At 41.1% G+C, this 20,779-nt stretch overlaps 1 protein-coding gene across 9 annotated transcripts in view; it reads left to right on the top strand.

Annotated features, from left to right (window-relative positions):
• TNRC6C (trinucleotide repeat containing adaptor 6C) overlaps positions 1–20,779 on the top strand; it is a 124,069-nt gene that overhangs the window by 55,227 nt on the left and 48,063 nt on the right. The window lies entirely within an intron of this gene.

Raw genomic sequence — 20,779 nt, 5'->3', positions numbered from 1 at the left:
CATTTATTTTTAGTAATAAAAAAAGAAAGAACTCGTTTTCATTACACTAAAGGCAGAGGCCCAGAACCATGTTTTGGGTGGCTGCCTTATATATTTATAAACAACAGAGGCTTTGATTAGTGTGTGGTAGTGTTTGCTACTGAGATCTTTTTTAGATAGAGGCAGGGAAGTAATTAAGAAGCTGGAAACTTGCCAATTTACGTATGGGGCTCATTTGGGATATTATAGCTAGTGTTGGTATGCCAAATGTTTAGGGGTTGTTGAGGAAAAAAGAAAGAAAGAAGGAACGTAAAACAAAGGCAGTATGAAAGAGCAGCAGTTTATTTGTGTGCAGCCACTAGGCAATCTGCCGGATTCTTCTGGCTGACTTTCAAAAAATGGAAGATAAGTCGCCATGGTGCTAATTGCAACTGGGTCCTGAAGTGAACATGTTTGTGACAGTTGGGAGAATTTAAAGAGGAAGGAAGATCGGTTTAGTGTCAGCTGCAATTAGATAATCAAAGCTTTTTACAATCCCGGCTGTGGCTGCCAGCACCCCGCCTGGAAGAGGATGACTCTAATGCCTCCTCACCAGCACGGGGCACTGCCAGGTCCTGCCAGCTCCTGGGCCTGCCGGCCGCAGGTTGTTCGGGCACAGGCTTGCCCCTGGACAGTGTCTTGGCAGCACTGCAGGCCCGGCCACCCGATGTACACAGGCGACATGTTGGAGCTGAGCCCCAGGCGAGCCTGGGTGCAGGCGGGGAGGCAGCGCTGCACACCAAGTAGCAGCTCCCAGGATGGCTGGGCAGCCCTCTCTGCAGGTATTTCACTTCCCGGCAGCCCCTTGTAGAGCAGGAGAGACAGAGCAAAAAGCTAAAAAGCCAGGAGCAAATAGTGTCCACTTCTGCTAAACCAACCTAGGACAGAACATTCCAGAGTCCGCCAGTAGGTCCGCGTCCTCAGCTCTTGGCTGTAATTCAGATTTGACAAAATGGCGTCTTCAAAAAGAGCTGCTTGCTAGAGATAGGCTGCTTCCAGTGGAAACATGGACCAGGACTGTCCACTGTTAATTGCTCTGCTCCGTGAGCGTGTGTGGACCCTCCCCAATTAGGCAGCAAGCTGATCTTGCCCCGGTTTTATTGTTTTTATCAGCTGTTAGCCTTGAGGAAACAATCTCATGTTACTGCCGTTTTAAAGAACAGTGCAGGGCAATAAGCTTGTTCTGTGGACACTTGGATTATTGCTTCCAGCAGACATTCCTCACATGTGTGGTAGTTGACAGATGAAATGTTTAGAGTCTGCCCAGCGATGGAATTTTGAATTTGCAGTACTTTGCGCACAAGGCTTTCGCCCACAGTATGCGCAGCCGGGGGGGGGGTATTTTTGGTTCTCAAAGGCAGGGAACAGTCACAGCTTTCTCCTACCACTGAAGACGAAGTGGCCAGTCAGCTGTGTCATTAGTAAGAACTAGTAAACAGGTATTTCCAGCTGTGTAAAGCGTTTGGAATTAGTTTTTATAACATGTAATGTATCGTTTTGCAACTTCACCTGAAAGGCCTGCGGTACAGAACAGTGGGTGTATGTTCTCTCGGTCAGCATTAGTGCCAATTAAGCATTCAGCATGCTTCCTCTGGGTAGATCTGGTCCACGCTTCTCTATCTGATTAATCTGATACCTAATTAAAATTTTGCTTACGGTAGCTTTTAGAAACTCTTTGTTAAATACTTTTCCTGCAAAAATGTATCTTTATACGGTAACATTTTGGAATTTAAAAAAAAAAAGCTTTCCTCTTTAAACCGTACTATTATGTAATCCTTTTTGATTTCACCACTTAAGACAGTTAGATTGCTTGAATTTTTATACGGACCCTTCTTTACGGAATGCATATGCCCTTTAAACAGCAGAAGAAAAGAGAATTTAACATTGTACACGGACTTCATTCTTTTTTCTTTTGAAGACTTTTTTAGGAGAAATTATTTTGAAAATAGAATGATACAGTGGATGGAGCACTGGAATTTTATTTTGGAAATGTAGATTTCAGTTCAGTCTTCCTGTTCATCATGACACCTTGGCCAAATCACTTCACTTCTTAGGGCCTCTGTTTCCTTATCTGTAAAATGGGCATAATTTGTAAGGTTCAGTTAAGCTAATGTGTGTGGATATACTTTGAGCTTCAGAGTGCTGTCAAATATGTCTTATGGCCATAATGACTCATGTTACAAACGCTTAGACTCACTGCTTGTCAGCTATGTGGGTTTTAGCCTTTGAAAGCCCCTGTGATGGATGGACAGCCTACAGTCCCTATGTAAGGACACAGTTGTGCTGGTTCAGACCTTTCATTCGTTTCAGAACTGCTGCTCCTCAAAATCAGTCACATTGCAAATTTTTTTTTTGTGCGCTTGGTATAAAAAAACTTTTTTTTTTTTTTTTTTATGGGTGGGTATAATTCAACCTTGTAGACTACTTAAGATCTATGAATTGGCAACACAGGCAAGAGACTTTGGTTTCTCAAAAACATGTTACTCAAATGTTTTACAAGTCATCAGATTCTTCTGTGACGAATGGTGTGCTTTAAACACAACGAGAATAGTAGTCTCTTTTACGTTGTCATTTTTGGAGTAAATCCTAGCATTCTGTGTTCTGATTAAAAGGACATGTAGTGATGGCGGTGGTGAGATGATGATGCTTACAATGACAGTGATGTTCAGGGAGTCCTCAAAACAGGGCTGTTCAAACTTGGCTTCTTTCAAGAGGCCTCTAAGGGGTCCTGGTGGCACAGTGGTTAAAGCGCTTAGCTCATAACCAAAAGGGTCGGCAGTTTGAACCCACCAGCTGCTCCATGGTAGAAAGATGTGGCAGCCTGCTTCCACAAAGATTACAGCCTTGGAAATCCTATGGTGCAGTTCTGCTCTGTTGTACAGGATTGCTGTTTAAGTTGGAGTCTACTCGATGGCAGTGGGTTTGGATTTTGTTTTGTTTTAAGGTCTCTAAGTAATACAGGAAGGACAGCGATGAGTGGGTAGGGCCCACTTTTTCCAAAATGGCTGGCTCCAGGTTTTAACTCTTTTCCTGTGCTAGGGCCCCTTGCAAGATTTGTTGGATATGGGTTCTGATGTTTTGGTTTTTGTTATTTGATTTGTTTCTGCCACTGTAGTAAGAAATAAACAAAAGCAAGAAACCAGTTGCCATCCAGTCCACCCCAACTCATGGCGACCCCGTGTGTGCCAGCGTAGAACTGTGCTCCCATTTATAGCGTTTTCAATGGATTATTTTTCAGAGGTAAATTGCCAGGCCATTCTTCCGAGCTACACTAAGAAGATGGTGTTGTTTCCATATCAACTTGAGTCTATATTTGAAAACCATAAATATGGAATTAAAATCATAACTTCTTGCTTTCTAGTTTCCGAGGCCTTTGCAGTTTTTAAATACGTTCTCGTGTTCAAGCTATTAAGCTTATAACTTTAAAGTACATAGGACACAGTTGGTTCCTAGTTTAAAACTACTTGAGAAGGATAAAACGAGCAAAAGAAAGAGAATCGAGAAGAACTAAAGGAAAGAGTGGGGCCTCATGCGCCATGCCTGTCTCTGCCGTGGCCTGGAAAGTTCTCAAGAGCTGGGTCTTGTGCAGTGGTGCAGTCTATAATCTCCATAGGTAGCAGCTGCTGGGTATGGGAGTTCAGTCGAATGTGAGAGTCTTAGGGAGCTTTCAGATGAGGACACTATGAGTAGGTGTCACATGGGGCAGACGCAGTATGGAGCTCACACTGTAGAAGGAGAGGAGTCTGAAGAGAGCTCCTGGAAACGGAGAAGGCAGCTGCCTGGGAAGACCGAGGAGTACAGTTAGAAATCTGAGGGGTGGAACCACGCACAGAGTAATACTTGCTGTCCATCCTTTACTTTTAGGTTCTTGCATATTTAACGTTCATTTTGACCCTAGTAGTGACCCCAAAAGTACTTTTCCTGGAAAAATGCTTAAATTGTTTTGGAGTTCTTAAAGCTTAACCACAATGGGAACCTCAAAATGAATGTTTTTCCCCTTATGTGCAGTTTTCACTACACCTAAAAAGTATTTAAATAGAAAAATATTTTTAGTAGCTTACATAATAATAACACACAGATGAAATGTATAGCAAATTGACTTGGTGGCCTTGTTGAAGGTCCTTCAAAGGATTCCATCTCTAAGGATTGCCATTCTTTGCAGGCTTGGAATTCCTAAGGACAAAAGTCCTCATTTCAGAATGAACTTAAGGATTTTTGTGCATTCACGGGTGTTGAGCCTCTCAAGATTTCCTTAAGAGCAGCATCACTCCCTGCCTTTATTCTTACAGTGCCAGAAAGCAGGTGTAGATCACCCGTGTGGTGTGACACCTTTTAGTTTGTTGTTGTTTAGACGTTCCATCATCCCCCGCCCTCACCTGTCTCCCTCCTTCGCTCTTCCTCTAGCCTTCTCCTCCTTTTTCTGTCCCCTCCCACTGTTAGAACCCACTTCCAGAAAGTCTCCTTCACCTCTGAGTGATGAGCCGCTGGGCTCCGGGGATGCACCACTGGCAGACGTGTCCTTGCTTTTGAGATGTGGGTACTGAGTGAGGGAATGGAAACACCTAGACTTCCCAGTGCGCGCTTTGGTCTGTTCCCCGACTTGACCAGGCTCTTTCATTTAGGGAGGGCCGGGGGGGGGTGGTGTCGAGGTGAGAGAGTCATGAAGATGAATGAAAAGTGCCACCAGTGGCCTCTGAGGGGTCACATGAAGCACTTGTCAGGGGCACATTAGTTGCCATGGGGGCTGGGAGGACTAGGGCACGCATGGGTAATGGATGGCAAACCCATAGCTCTGGCCAGGCCACGTCCAAGCTTCAGACCTGGTTCACCCTTAGCTTTTGGACAGGCCCACCTGGATGTCTTGCCGGCACCCCAAATTCAATATGTCCACATCCGCATCAGTCTTCTCCTTCCCTCCACCCCTCCCAGAACTGCACCCGAGCTCCGCAGACAGCACCACCATCCCCCAGGGCCCAAACCCAGGTCTGGACATGGCTCTTGAGTCCTCCCTCTGCTCCTGCCACACACCAACACGTCCTGTTAGTTCTGCCACCTGAATACCGCTCCAGTTTCCCGTCTCCCACAACAAGTCCTCTGGGTCTCACTGTAATCATCTCAGCCTAAACCATGGCCACCAAAGTAAGTGCAGGAAAAAATGAGAATTTATCTTTTAATATAAAAAGTCAGAAAGAAATTCTGGTTTTCTAATTCTAATATTCGGTCTGATAACGGGTGTCCTCTATTCACCATCCAGCCCTGGGTCCTACAGAAGTGACGAGGTCCTCTGGGAAGACCAGGACGGGGGTCTTGCCCAGCAGAGGAGGATTATCTGAGGGGCCCCCACTCACCCCTTCATGCACTCGGTGTTGGTGACAAGGTCAGCTGTGCTGGCTCAGTCAGGTATTTTAGTAGGTATACTGACCTCAAGGAGCCCTGGTCGCACAGTGTTTAAGATGCTTGGCTACTAACTGAAAGGTTGGAGGCTCTGACCCACCAACTGCTCTTTGGCAGAAAGATGTGACCGTCTGCTTCTGTAAAGATTTACAGCCTTGGAAACCCTGTGGGCAGTTCTACTCTGTCCTATAGGGCTACAGTGAGTTGAAATCAACTCAGTGACAGTGATTGTGGTTATACTGACCTCAGTAGGGGAGTCTCAGCATTACTATTTGTAATGAGATAGGGAATAATGGTGAAAATCTTCTATGCCGTACAAATCTTCTGCCTATATCATGGCAAAGCACTTAGGCATTGTCACACTCACTTATTCTGACAGAGAGTTAAGTGTTCCAAACTTACGCATATGGGAATAAATTAGAACTTTTTTTAATTTTTTAATATAAAAAATAAAGGAAAAGGAATTTACTAATATTTGCTGTAAGGATCGGCATGGGACCTTCTGTTAGCCATTTGGTCCCAGGCTCCATTTCCCTGATATGCTCAGTTGTCTGTCTGTTTTCTTGTTTTTTTTTTTTTTGGAAGCAGCATTTGAAAGTAAATTGTAGGTATCATGACTCTTTGCTCCTAAAAACAAGGGCGGTCTCTTACATAAGCACAGTGCAGTGATAAATGTAGGAAAATTTAATATTGATATAATACTACTATCTAATACTATTTTCTGATATATTTAAATTTCACGAGTTGTACCAATTAGATTAATTGTACCTTTAAAGCAATTGGATTACTTATATTAGTTGACAAACCAAAAACCCATTGCCTTTGAGTCATTTCCAGCTCATAGTGACCCTGTAGGACAGAGCAGAGCTGCCCCGTAGGGTTTCCAAGGCTGTAATCTTTAATCTTCATGGCACCAGACTGCCACATCCTTCTCCCACGGAGTGGTGGGTGGGTTCAAACTGCTATGCTTTTGGTTAACAGCTGAGCGCTTTAACCACTGAGCCACCAGGGCTCCTTACATCAGTTGTACCCCCCCAAAAGGAGGGTAAAATGATAAGGTATACTACTTTATAATTGTTTTTGATTGTAAAATAATAAGTATAAGGTACAGTCCCTGGTTAGGGTTTTTTAGGGGTGGGGGAGTGTTGTTCTTTTCTGTGTTCTTAATTTATGAATACCTGCTGTTGCAAAGAGAGCTTTTAATTGGTAGAATAAACACAAGAGCAACTTTTATTCACTTTGTGTCTTGTCTGTATCTTCTGAACTTTGAGTAAAATTGTTCTTTTGGAGACTCAGGTTATTTCGATGTGGTCGAAGAACTGAGAAGAGCAGGACTGCCACTGAAATAGGAGAAAGAGGGAAAAAGGAACAACAGTAATGGCAGGGCCAATGTTTAAATGTCAGCAGCTACAGCCTGAAGGGAGAGTGGGGGGGCTGTCCTCCCCTCCCTGCTCCTCCCCTGGAGGTGTGCCAGGTCACAAGGTAGCCTCCAGGCTGTCACTTAAGTGAACTCTGAGAAGATTGGAGGCTGAAGGAAAGAGGCAGGACAACTGGCTGGGCCTTTTTCTTGTTTTAACTAAAATGCCATCGCTCCACATTGACTTCTGTGGTATGACTTCCCTTTGGAGGGAACCCTGTTTTAGATGCTGTCTGTTTGTAGTCTCAGCTACTTACCTGATCCTCATTTGTTTTTGTAAAGCTTTAAGGACAAAGGGACTACCCATGGAAGTACAGAATTTAAGTGTTATCAGCATTATTGATACTTCTAGTTTTCCAGCTGATTTTTCCTCTACTTTTATTTCTACTCTTTTTGGGTTCAGTTACTATATTACATTCATTACTTACATTACTCTCTTAGTGTCATAGAGAAGTTTATAAATTGCTTTTTCCATAGAATGTTGTGGAATAGACCTCAAAATGTAAAGACCTAGATTTTTTTTTTCTTACCAGCAACAAAAATACCTCTACATTTTTTCATCTTATGAAATTGAAAACTAAATGCTTTGGCCCATGTTTTGGTAATCCTGTTTATTATTTACAGTTTTATATTTTGACCATAAATATTTGTAGAAAATTCCAAGAGATAATCGTATGAGTAAGACGGTGGCATATGTTGGCATCCTTTTACAACTGATGTGCTTTGCACATCGGGTTTTATGGATTTTTGTCTCTAAACAATACAGTTCTTCGTCTTTGTTCATTTTAAAGAGAATGAATAAATTCGATATAAAAATATCTTTGGTTTTCAAAGAAATTTCCTGAATAAACTGAACGCTTCAAAGGCCAGTGTAGCAGGGGCAGGGGTTTGGGGACCATGGATTCAGGGGACATCTAGGTCAATTGGCATGATAAAATCTATTAAGAAAACATTCTGCATCCCACTTTGGAGAGTGGTGTCTGGTCTTAAATAATAGCAAGCTGCCATTTAAGATGCATCAATTGGTTTCAACCCATCTGGAACAAAGGAGAATGAAGAACACCAAAGACAAGGTAATTATGAGCCCAAGAGACAGAAAGGGCCACGTAAACGAGAGACTAAATCAGCCTGAGACCAGAAGAACTAGATGGTGCCCAGCTACAACTGATGACTGCCCTGACAGAGAACACAACACAGAACCCCTGAGGGAGCAGGAGAGCAATGAGATGCAGACCTCAAATTCTTGTAAAAAGACCAGACTTAATGGTCTGACTGAGACTAGAAGGATCCTGGAGGTCATGGTCCCCAGATCTTCTGTTAGCCCAAGACAGGAACCACTCCCAAAGCCAACTCTTCAGACGGGTTGGACTGGACTATGGGATAGAAAATGATACTGGTGAAGAGTGAGCTTCTTGGATCGAATAAGCACATGAGACTGTGTGGGCAGCTCCTGTTTGGAGGGGAGATAAGGTCAGAAGCTGGCTGAATGGACGCGAAAATAGAGGGTGGAGAGGAGGAGTGTGGTGTCTCATTAGGTGGTGTATATAAATTTTTGTATGAGAGACTGACTTGATTTGTAAACTTTTCACTTAAAGCATGATAAAATTTTGTCTTTTTTTTTTAATTGTGCTTTAAGTGAAAGTTTATAAACCAAGTCAGTCGCTCATACAAAAACTTACATATACCTTGCTATATACTCCTAGTTGCTCTCCCTCTAATGAGACAGCATACTCCTTCCCCTCTACTCTCTATTTTCGTGTCCATTCGGCTAACCTCTGCCCCTCTCTGCCCTCTCATCTCTTCTCCAGACAGGAGCTGCCCACAGAGTCTCATGTGTCTACTCAATCCGAGGAGCTCACTCTTCACCAGTATCATTTTCTATGCCATAGTCCAGTCCAGTTCCTGTCTGAAGAGTTGGCTTTGGGAATGGTTCCTATCTTGAGCTAACAGAAGGTCTGGGGTCCTTCTAGTCTCAGTCAGATCATGGAAGTCTGGTCATTTTATGAGAATGTTGGGTCTGCATCCCACTGCCCTCCTGCTCCCTCAGGGGTTCTCTGTTGTGTTCCCTTTCAGGGCAGTCATTGGGTGTAGCTGGGCACCATCTAGTTCTTCTGGTCTCAGGATGATGTAGTCTCTGGTTTATGTGGCCCCTTCTGTCTCTTGGGCTAATAATTACCTTGTGTCTTTGGTGTTCTTCATTCATCTTTGCTCCAGGTGGGTTGAGACCAATTGATGCATCTTAGATGGCTGGTTTCTAGTGTTTAAGACCCCAGACACCACTCTCCAAAGTGGGGTGCAGAATTTTTCTTAATAGATTTTATTATGCCAGTTGACTTAAATGTCTGCTGAAACCATGGTCCCCAAACCCCTGCCCCTGCTACACTGGCCTTTGAAGCGTTCAGTTTATTCAGGAAACTTCTTTGCTTTTGGTTTAGTCCAGTTGTGCTGACCTCTCGTGTACTAAAGCACAATAAAAAAAAATTAAATTAAAAAAAAAAAATCTTTGTTTTAATATTATAGTTGACATTAACTGTGCCAAATATGTTACTTAATATTTTTTTTATGATTCTCATGTTAAAGTGTAGCATATACATAAGCTCTGGAAAGTATAGATTTTAGAGCTGAGGACCTTAGGGATTATATAGTTCAACATCACCTTTTTAGAGCTGACAAGTTTTTTTGTATTGTTCTTCTGAAATACCTGTTAACTGTCCTTTCCCCATTTTTTTGTTGAGTTTTTGGTCTTTTTATACTGATTTGTAGGAGTTTTTTATTTTGATAAGCATCCTTAATCTGTTACATTTTCTCCCTATCTGTGGCTTTTTTTTTTCCTCTCAACAGCTTCCTTTATATGATATCTTTTGTCATACAAATGTTTTTAATATTAACATAGTCAAATTTATGAACTTTTACAGCTTATGCATTTTATGTCTTCTATAAGAAGATATGGAAACCCTGGTGGCATAGTGTTTAAGTGCTTATGGCTGCTAAACAAAAAAGGTCGGTAGTTCGAATCCACCAGGCGCTCCTTGGAAACCCTATGGGGCAGTTCTACTCTGTCCTATAGGGTTCCTATGAGTCAGAATTGACTCGACAGCAATGAGTTTGGTTTAGATGAGTATAAGAAGATATAGTTTCCAAGATCATAGAAATATCTCCTGTATTTTGTTCTTAAGGTTGAAAAAGTTTCAGTTTTCACAATTAAGTCTTTATTCTGTCTAGGGTTTATTTTTGTGTATGATATGAGGTAGGGATCTACTTTTATTTTTTTCATGTGCCTAGCCGCTTGTCCAACAGCATTATTGGCTAGTCCTTCCTTTCTTCACTAGCTTGTAATGTCATCCTTCTTCTGCATCATATCTTTGTATATGTAGAATAAAGCCTGTTTTCAAACCTGTTGTGTAACTCGTGTTCTCTAAAGTATTACTTAAGAGATGAGTGTGATTCTGTCACGCTGCCTTTTTTTTTTTTTGGTGCCCTTTTGAAGAACTATATATGGGGCAGAAGGGGATAGGAAAGCTGGTAATGGGGAACCCAAGGTCAAGAAGGGAGAGTGTTGACATGTTGTGGAGTTGTTAAGCAATGTCATAAAACAGTATGTGTACTGTTTAATGAGAAGCTAGTTTCTTCTATAAACCTTCATCTAAAGTACAAATTCGGAAGAAAAAAAAAAAACCATTGCAGCAAAAAACAAAAACTATACACAGGATCAGATTGACAACAGCAATTGAGAGGTTAGACAGGAAGTTTAGGGGGCAGTGAGTTTATGTTAATGGGGAGGAACAAACAGTTCAGGAAAGGGTGAGAATGGCTGTACAACTTGAAGAATGCAGTCAGTGTCACTGAGTTTTACATGTAGAAATTGATGAATTGGTGTATTTTTGCTGTGTATATTTTCAACAGCAACAAAAATAAATTATTTAAAAAATTTGGGGCCAGAGGAATCTTTAAATATCAAGCTCTCAAAGTCTACCATTAACAAAGTGCTGATTCCCCCGAGGTGTCGTGAGGGGACATTAGAGGGGGCATTTTCCCCTGGGCACAATTCCAAGGAGTTGCCAGACAAGGCTGGTGAATCATACACCCATCCATGAGGCTGGCTGGCCAGGGGCACACAGCTGGTAGAAGGAGCAATGGTCGTATTTGCCAGTAACCGGGCGATAATCTGTTTTCTTAACTTGGTCTTATTTTCTGTGTTAAATGATAAATAGCTCATTTTAGCTCAATCAGTTTTACAGAAGATAGTTTTTATAGTATGCAAAATCGTGGGGGGAGGGGTGTCATAAACCAGGGCTACAGAGTCAAAAGCAATATTTGACAATTAAAAAAAAAAATTCCTTTAAAATCAGGCAACACAAAAAAAATTTTTAAGTCTCTTTAAGAAGGTTTATATTAGCTTTAGTATATTCTCTCTAGTGGTCATGTTCGTTCCTTTTTTTTTTTTTTTAATTTTTATTGTGCTTTAAGTAAAAGTTTACAGATCAAGTCAGTCTCTCACACAAAAACCCATATATACCTTCTAAAAAAAAACACCTTGCTACACACTCAAAATTACTCTCCCTCTAATGAGACAGCCCGCTCTCTCCCTCCGTTCTCTCTTTTCGTGACCATTTCACCAGCTTCTAACCCCTTCCACCCTATCGTCTCCCCTCCAGGCAGGAGATGCCAACATAGTCTCAAGTGTCCACCTGATCCAAGAATCTCACTCCTCACCAGCATCCATCTCCAACCCATTGTCCAGTCCAATCCATGTCTGAAGAGTTGGCTTTGGGAATGGTTCCTGTCCTGGGTCAGCAGAAGGTTTGGGGGCCATGACCACCGGGATCCTTCTAGTCTCAGTCAGACCATTACGTCTGGTCTTACGAGAATTTGGAGTCTGTATCCCACTGCTCTCCTGCTCCCTCAGGGGTTCTCTGCTGTGTTCCCTGTCAGTGCTCCCTCAGGGGTTCTCTGCTGTGTTCCCTGTCAGGGCAGCCATCGGTTGTAGCTAGGCACCATCTAGTTCTTCTGGTCTCAGGATGATGCAGTCTCTGGTTCATGTGGCTCTTTCTGTCACTTGGGCTTCTAATCGCTTTGTGTCCTTGGTGTTCTTCATTCTCCTTTGATCCAGGTGGATTGAGACCAATTGATGCATCTTAGACGGCCGCTTGCTAGCGATTAAGGCCCCAGACGCCACTCTTCAAAGTGGGATGCAGAATGTTTTCTTAATAGATTTTATTATGCCGATTGACTTAGATGTCCCCTGAAACCATGGTCCCCAGGCCCCCACCCCTGCTACGCTGGCCCTTGAAGCATTCAGTTTATTCAGGAAACTTCTTTGCTTTTGGTTTAGTCCAATTGTGCTGATCTCCCCTGTATCCTGTGCTGTCTTTCCCTTCACCTAAAATAGTTCTTATCTTTTTTTTTTTACTATCTAATTAATGACCCTCTCCCACACTCCCTCCCTCCCCTGTCTCGTAACCATCAAAGAATATTTTCTTCTCTGTTTAAACTATTTCTCAAATTCTTATAATAGTGGTTTTTATACAATATTTGTCCTTTTGCAGCTGACTAATTTCACTCAGCATAATGCCTTCCAAGTCCCTCCATGTTATAAAATGTTTCACAGATTCCTCACTGTTCTTTATCAATGCGTAGTATTCCATTGTGTGAATATACCATAATTTATTTATCCATTCATCCATTGATGGGCACCTTGGTTGCTTCCATCTTTTTGCTATTGTAAACAGTGCTGCAGTAAACATGGGTGTGCGTATATCTGTTTGTGTAAAGGCTCTTATTTCTCTAAGATATATTCCAAGGAGTGGGATTGTTGGAACCTATGGTACTTCTATTTCCGAAATTTTAAGGAAGCGCCAAATCGATTTCCAAAGTGTTGTACCATTTGACATTCCCACCAGCAGTGTAGAAGTGTTCCAGTCTCTCCACAGCCTCTCCAACATTTATTATTTTGTGTTTTTTGGGTTAATGCCAGCCTTTTTGGAGTGAGATGAAATCTCATTGTAGTTTTGATCTGGATTTCTCTAATGGTTAATGATCGTGAACATTTCCTTATATATCTCTTAGCTACCTGAATGTCTTTAGTGAAGTGTCTATTCAGATCTTTTGCCCATTTTTTAATTAGGTTATTTGTCTTTTTGCAGTTGACTTTTTGCAGTATGTAGATTTTAGAGATCAGGCGCTGATCAGAAATGTCATAGCTAAAAACTTTTTCCCAGTCTGTAGGTGGTCTTTTTACACTTTTGGTGAAGTCTTTGGATGAGCATAGGTGTTTGATTTTTAGGAGCTCCCAGTTATCTAGTTTTTCTTCTACATTCCTTGTAATGTTTTGTATACTGTTTATGCCATGTATTAGGGCTCCTAACGTTGTCCCTATTTTTTCTTCCATGATCTTTATCATTTTAGATTTTATATTTAGGTCTTTGATCCATTTTCAGTTAGTTTTTGTGCGTGGAGCGAGGTATGGGTCTTGTTTCATTTTTTTGCAGATGGATATCAAGTTATGCCAGCACCATTTGTTAAAAAAGACTGTCTTTCCCCATTTAACTGATTTGGGGCCTTTGTCAAATATCACCTGCTCATTTTTTTTTTTTTTTTCATATGTGGATGGATTTATGTCTGGATTCTCAATTCTGTTCCATTGGTCCATGTATCTGTTGTTGTACCAGTACCAGTCTGTTTTGACTAATGTGGCAGTATAATAGGTTCTAAAATCAGGTAGAGTAAGGCCTCCCACTTTGCTCTTCTCTTTCAGTAATGCCTTATTTATCCGGGGCCTCTTTCCCTTCGTATGAAATTGGTGATTTGTTTCTCCATCTCATTAAAGAATGTCATTGGGATTTGGATCAGAATTGCATTAAATGTATAGATTGCTTTTGGTAGAATAGACGTTTTTATAATGTTAAGTCTTCCTATCCACGAGCAAGGTATGTTTTTCCACTTACGTAAGTCTCTTTTGGTTTCTTGCAGAAGTGTACTGTAGTTTTCTTTGTATAAGTCTTTTACATCTCTGGTAAGATTTAATCCTAAGTATTTTATCTTCTTGGGGGCTACAGTAAATGGCATTGATTTGGTGAATTCCTCTTTTTGTTGGTGTAGAGGAATCCAGCTGATTTTTGTATGTTTATCTTATATCCCGATATTCTGCCGAACTCTTCTATTAGTTTCAGTAGTTTTCTGGAAGATTCCTTAGGGTTTTCTGTGTATAAGATCATGTCATCTGCAAATAGAGATACTTTTACTTCTTCCTTGCCAATCTGGATGCCTTTTATTTCTTTATCTAGCCTAATTGCTCTGGCTAGGACTTCCAGGACAATGTTGAATAAGAGCTGTGATAAAGGGCATCCTTGTCTGGTTCCCGCTCTCAATGGGAATGTTTTTCAGGCTCTCTCCATTTAGGGTGGTGTTGACTGTTGCCTTTGTATAAATGCCCTTTATTATGTTGAGGAATTTTTCTTCTATTCCTACTTTGCTGAGAGTTTTTATCATGAATGAGTGTTGAACTTTGTCAAATGCCTTTTCTGCATCAATTGATAAAATCATGTGATTCTTGTCTTTTGTTTTATTTATGTGGTGGATTACATTAATTGTTTTCCTAATGTTGAAACCATCCCTGCATACCTGGTATGAATCCCACTTGGTCATGGTGAATTATTTTTTTGATATGTTGTTGAATTCTATTGGCTAGAATTTTGTTGAGGATTTTTGCATCTACATTCATGAGGGATATAGGTCTATAATTTTCTTTTTTTTATGGTGTCTTTACCTGGTTTTGGGATCAGGGATATAGTGGCTTCATAGAATGAGTTTGGTAGTATTCCGTCCTTTTCTGTGCTCCGAAATACCTTTAGTAGTAGTGGTGTTAACTCTTCTCTGAAAGTTTGTTAGAACTCTGCAGTGAAGCCATCTGGACCAGGGCTTTTTTTTGTTGGGAGTTTTTTGATTATCTTTTCAACCTCTTCTGTTGTGATAGGTCTCTTTAGTTGTTCTACCTCTGTTTGTGTTAGTTTAGGTAGGTAGTGTGTTTCTAGGAATTCATCCATTTCTTCTAGGTTTTCAAATTTGTTTGAGTGTAGTTTTTCATAGTAATCTGATATGATTCTTTTAATTTCAGTTGGGTCTGTTGAATGTCGCCCATCTCATTTCTCATTCGGGTTATTTGCTTCCTCTCCTGTTTTTCTTTTGTCAGTTTGGCCAATGGTTTATCAATTTTGTTGAGTTTTTCAAAAAAACAGCTTTTGGTCTTGTTAATTCTTTCAATTGTTTTTCTGTTTTCTATTTCATTGAGTTCAGCTCTAATTTTTATTATTTGCTTTCTTCTGGTGCCTGTGGGTTTCTTTTGTTGCTCTCTTTCTATTTGTTCAAGTTGTAGGGATAATTCTTTGATTTTGGCCCTTTCCTCTTTTTGGTTGTGTACATTTATTGATATAAATTGGCCTCTGTGCATCGCTTTTGCTGTGTCTCAAAGGTTCTGATAGGAAGTGTTTTCATTCTCATCGGATTCTCTGAATTTCTTTATTCCATCCTTAATGTCTTCTATAATCCATTGTTTTTTGAACATGGTATTGTTCAGTTTCCAAGTGTTTGATTTCTTTTCTCTGCTTTTCCTGTTATTGATTTCCGCTTTTATGGCCTTATGGTCAGAGAAGATGCTTTGTAATATTTCAATGTTTTGGATTCTGCTGAGGCTTGCTTTATGACCTAATATGTGGTCTATTCTAGAGAATGTTCCCTGTGCACTAGAAAAGAAAGTATAGTTGGTTGCTGTTGGGTGGAGTGTCCTGTATATGTCCACGAGGTCAAGTTGGTTGATTTTCGCATTTAGATCTTCCGTGTCTTTATTGAACTTCTTTCTGGATATCCTGTCCTTCACCGAGAGTGGTGTGTGGAAGTCTCCTACTATTATTGTGGAGCTATCTCACTTTTCAATGCTGATAGACTTTGTTTGATGTATCTTGCAGCCCTGTCATGGGGTGCATAAATATTTAATATGGTTGTATCTTCTTGGTGTATTGTCCCTTTAATCATTATCCTTTATGATGGATTTAACTTTAAAGTCTATTTTGTCAGAAATTAATATTGCCATTCCTGCTCTTTTTTGTTGTTTGCTTGATATATTTTTTCCATTCTTTGAGTTTTAGTTTGTGTCTAAGTCTAAGGTGTATCCATTGTAGGCAGCATATAGATGAATCTTGTTTTTTAATCCATTCTGCCACTCTCTGTGTCTTTATTGGCGCATTTAGTCCGTTTACATTCAGGGTAATTATGGATAGGTATGAATTTAATGCTATCATTTTGAAGTCTTTTTTTTGTGTGTTGGTAGTTTCTTTTTCCCACTTGATTTTATGTGCTGTGTAGATTTTCTTTATATATTGTCCTTTCCTCTTATTTGTTGTTGTTGATTTTGTTTCTGCTGAGTCTGTACTTTTCCCTTATATTTTATTTTGAGGAGTAGGATAGTTTGTCTCCTTTGTGGTTACCTTATTATTTACCTCTATTTTTCTAAATGTAAACCTAACTTTTATTTCTTTGTATCACCATATCTTCCTCTCCATATGGAAGGTGTATGATTATATTTCTTTGTCCCTCTTTATTATTTTAATGTTGCCTTTTATATAATAACATCGCCGTTACCCTGTGTTGGGCTTTTTTTTTTTTTTTTTCAAATCTTGCTTTGTTTTTTTGGATTTCCCTGTCTGGGTTGACTTCTGGTTGCTCTGCCCAGTTTTCTAGTCTTGGGCTGATATCTGATATTATTGATTTTCCATCCAAAGAACTCCCTTTGGTATTTCTTGCAGTTTTGGTTTGGTTTTTACGAATTCCCTCAACTTGTGTTTATCTGGAAATGTCTTAATTTCACCTTCATATTTAAGAGACAGTTTTGATGGATATATGATTCTTGGCAGGCAGTTTTTTTCCTTCAGTTTTTTAAATATGTCATCGCATTGTCTTCTTGCCTGCATGGTTTCTGCTGACTAGTCCGAGCTTATTCTTATTGGCTCTCCTTTGTAGGTGACTTTTCATTTATCCCTTGCTGCTCTTATAATTCTCTCTTTATCTTTGGTTTTGTCAAGTTTGATTATAATATGTCTTGGTGACTTTCTTTTTAGATCTACCTTATGTACAGTTTGATGAGCATCTTGGATACATATCTTCTCATCTTTCACAATATCAGGGAAGTTTTTTGCCAACAAATCTTCAACAATTTTCTCTGTATTTTCTGTTATTCCTCCCTGTTTTGGTACTCCAATCACTCGTAGGTTATTTCTCTTGAAAGAGTCCCACGTGATTCTTAAGGTTTCCTCATTTTTTTAAATTCTTTTATCTGATTTTTCTTCAAATATATTAGTGCCAAGTCATTTATCTTCGAGTTCAGAAATTCTGGCTTCTACTTGCTTAATTTTGCTCCACTGACTTTCTATTGAGTTATCTAATTCTGTAATTTTATTGTTAATCTTCCAAATTTCTGATTGCTGTCTGTCTATGGATTTTTCCAGCTTATTAAACTTTTCATTATGTGCCTGAATAAACTTTCTGGTTTCTTCAGTTTCTTTATCTGTGTGTTCCTTGGCTTGTTCTGCGTATTGCCTCATTTCCTTCCTGATGTCTTGGAGGGTTCTGTATATTAAAGTTTTGTATTCTGCATCTGGTAATTCCAGGAATGCACTTTCATCTAAAAGATCCCTGGATTCTTTGTTTTGAGAGCCTCTTGAGCTGATCATGGCCTGTTTCTTTATGTGACTTGATATTGACTGTTGTCTCTGAGCCATCTATAAGTTATTGTATTAGTTTATGCTTGCTTACTGTGTCGTAGCTGCTTGCTTTGTTATGTTATGGTATACCCCTATTGGTTGCTTGAGTGAGCTAGCTTGATTATTTTCGCCTTTGGAGCTCTGGTGTCTTGTCCCCAGCTGGCTAGAGCTGTTATCAGGTATATCAGTCTAGGAGTCCATTCAGTTTTCTTGTATGAATTCAGCTCAGGTTTCCAGGTAGCTGATGTCAAGTGTGTGGTACAGGCTCTCTCCTACAGTCTTAGAGGGACAGGGATGATTTGCATATATACTGGTATCTGATTGCAGCAGCGGGTGACGCTGTGAATAAGGCAGGGGGCTGAGAACCTACCCCCAAGTGTCTCTGAGGAAAACGCATCTCTGTTCCATAAAGCGCGCTGGTGGGTAGGTTCTGCAGAGGGACTGTGGCCACCCAAAGTTTTTGGTTGTAAGGACTGGAAGGCACGAGTTGTCTTTGGACCCCTGTTGCAGGTGGCTGGGTGACTTGAGTGGAGCTACCAGTCCTTAGGTCCCTGTTGTGGGTAGGTGAGGACCTTGTTTAATAGGCAAAGCAATGTCAAACGTCAAACACCCACCTCTGCACTGCAGAGCTGAAATGGTTGGAGTTTGCCAACAAGGGCCTATTCTCCTGAAATACGCCGACACAGGTCCATGCAGAAGGGAAAGATACACAAGGTCCATGGACAGTTTATGCCTGGACAGGAGCCGCTTCTGTCCTGAGCTCCCCTGGTTAATGGAGCTAGCAAATTATCTTTTTCCCGCAGTTGCAATTTTTTTCCTTCCCCAAGGCCAGGAGGATGGCTGTAGGTGCTCACCAGGGTCTATCTCAGGCCCAGGGATTCAGCCGCTGAAGCCGGCTTTGGGGTGGGGGCGGGGCACGGTAAAATATACACAAGTACTTAGCTTTTGCAAGAGCACCATTTTCCTCAGGTTCTGGAGGTGTGAGTGGGCTATGTGGCTGGCTGCTTCTCCCTGGGGAAACTGAGGCTGAACGCTAGTACCAGCCCGCTGCCACTCCGGGAATGGTGCCTGAGGGCTCCCCGCGATTCAGGTCCGGTAACTCTTCTCCACTTCTGAGGGCCTCTTCCTCCCCCTGCCCCTCAGTTTGTTGTCTAAGCTTGCCTTTGATGTCCAGGGCTCCCAGTTTGTCACAAATATACTCGTTTCACTTGTTTTTTCGGGCCTTTCTTGTAAATAGGGCTGGATGGAAGCATCTGTCTGTTCCACCATCTTGGCTCCACCTCCATTGTGTGCATTCTTGACACACTTCCTTTTCTCCCCTTTAGCTCAATCAAACTTTAAAAGAATTTCTTTGGGAAACTCATGTTTTACTGTCTACAAATAAGATTCTTGTTAGAATAAATTTGGTGAGAATTTGATGATTTAAAAATTCTTAAAAGAATAATTTCTTTTATAAGGATCAGCACAAAGCTGGTTCCTGTGTGACAGAGATTAAAGATGTCCCAAATGTCCAACTTTTCCAAACTGCTGTCGCATCATCTCTAATACCAACTGCTCCCCTTCCCCTCAGTACACTCCTTCCTATCTTTGAATTCTGTAATTCACGGCAATGTCTCGCAGAATTCACGAACTGTATCAGGGAAACGGCTCAGATGACTAAGGAGGCTAGCAAGTCCGAAATCCCTAGGTCAGGTGTAGGCTTCTCCCAAGCTACATGGCTGCAGGGACTGACGAACCCGAACAGGCAGATCAGACCACAGGCTGCTGTCTCACAAAGCTTCAGAAGCTGGCGAATCAGGTGACACAATAGGCCGCTGGCCCACGGGGCTGTGGAAGCCAGTGAATCATAGAATCTGCAGGTCAGATAGTAGACCCCTGACTCAAGTCCCAAGATGATCATGTACCAGACACAGGATCCAATGTGAGAGAGAGAGAGAGCAAGAGCCCCTCCAGAGCACCTTCATATATACGTTGGATGCAGGGGGTAACTCGAGTGAGGGGGCTTGAGTCGTGCCCTCCTGCAAGGCTGCGACTCAGGGTACACTAATCCTCCCTCATTAACATATAGAGGTTAGGATTTACAGCACATAAAATGGAGGATAATTACATCACATCACAAAATGAAGGACAGTCATACAATACTGAGGATCATAGGCTGGCCAAGTTAACACATAACCCTAACCATCACAGGTTCCGTATACCTTATTTGCATAGTCCCACTAAGTCATTGTGTGTGAGTCAGAAAGACCATGGCTGGAAGGACCATGTTAAGTACTTCATTGCACCGCAGTTCTAAAAGAGTGATTGATTGCAATTTATGTGTGTATCATACTATTTGAAGAAACTTTGTCAAGGATTTGTAAATTGTGCGAGTTTGTTTTATGTTTGGGTTCCATGATTTTTAACATTGCTTTTACTTCTTGAATGATAACATACTTCAAATAAAGTCTGCTGGAAACTTTATCGGAGTATAAGATGGATTGCAATGTTGGAAATACTCAAACAGTAGGGAATCATCAGAGATAAAATGCCAATGCCAAATAGTGGATCCTTTAAAAGGATCATAAGAGCGAGAGGTAGGAAGGCATCATGTAAAATTTTTCTGGTGTCTCCGAAGAAAAGACTAGGTGCTGTTTAAGGAAATAACATACACATGTGGAAGGGATTCTTAGAAAAGATCCTGTAGGGCAGAGGATATTTTTTATTAATACACAGGACTCTGATAAACCGTAATTGCTGGAAAGTCAGATAAAACAACGTAACTAGGTTTTTCCTACCCTTAGTGTCCTTGAAAACTTAAAATCACATTCTCTAATATCTCTTCTCTCCCCGTCTCTCTTTTCTCTCCCTTGGCCCCCCCCGCCCCCAAAATACTGGTTCTCTGGTATATGACTGCAATGTGTTTACAATTCTTCCCCACCAAAAGAGCTGTGATAACTTCCACATAGGCTGTAACTCTAATTAGATGCCTTGAAAAACCCATAAGGTTGTCTTCAAAAGTCCATTGGAACTTAGTGTCCTTGCCAGCGTTTCCCAAAGAGTCTGAGGTATTTACAGATACTGCGTAGCCACATAAACTTGAGACCTGCTACATTCAGGTTAAGCAGCTTTCTTTTCTACGAGCGCTTTCAAAGACGCTGATGTGCACTGCGGAAGGGTCTTCTCAAGAGGGATAATAGTACGGTGTGGCGGTAAGAAT

This window comes from Loxodonta africana, chromosome 18 (assembly GCF_030014295.1).
Source record: "Loxodonta africana isolate mLoxAfr1 chromosome 18, mLoxAfr1.hap2, whole genome shotgun sequence".
NCBI lineage: Eukaryota > Metazoa > Chordata > Mammalia > Proboscidea > Elephantidae > Loxodonta > Loxodonta africana.
Note: the sequence above shows the minus strand (reverse complement) of the source record. Positions and strands in the feature narration are given on the sequence as shown.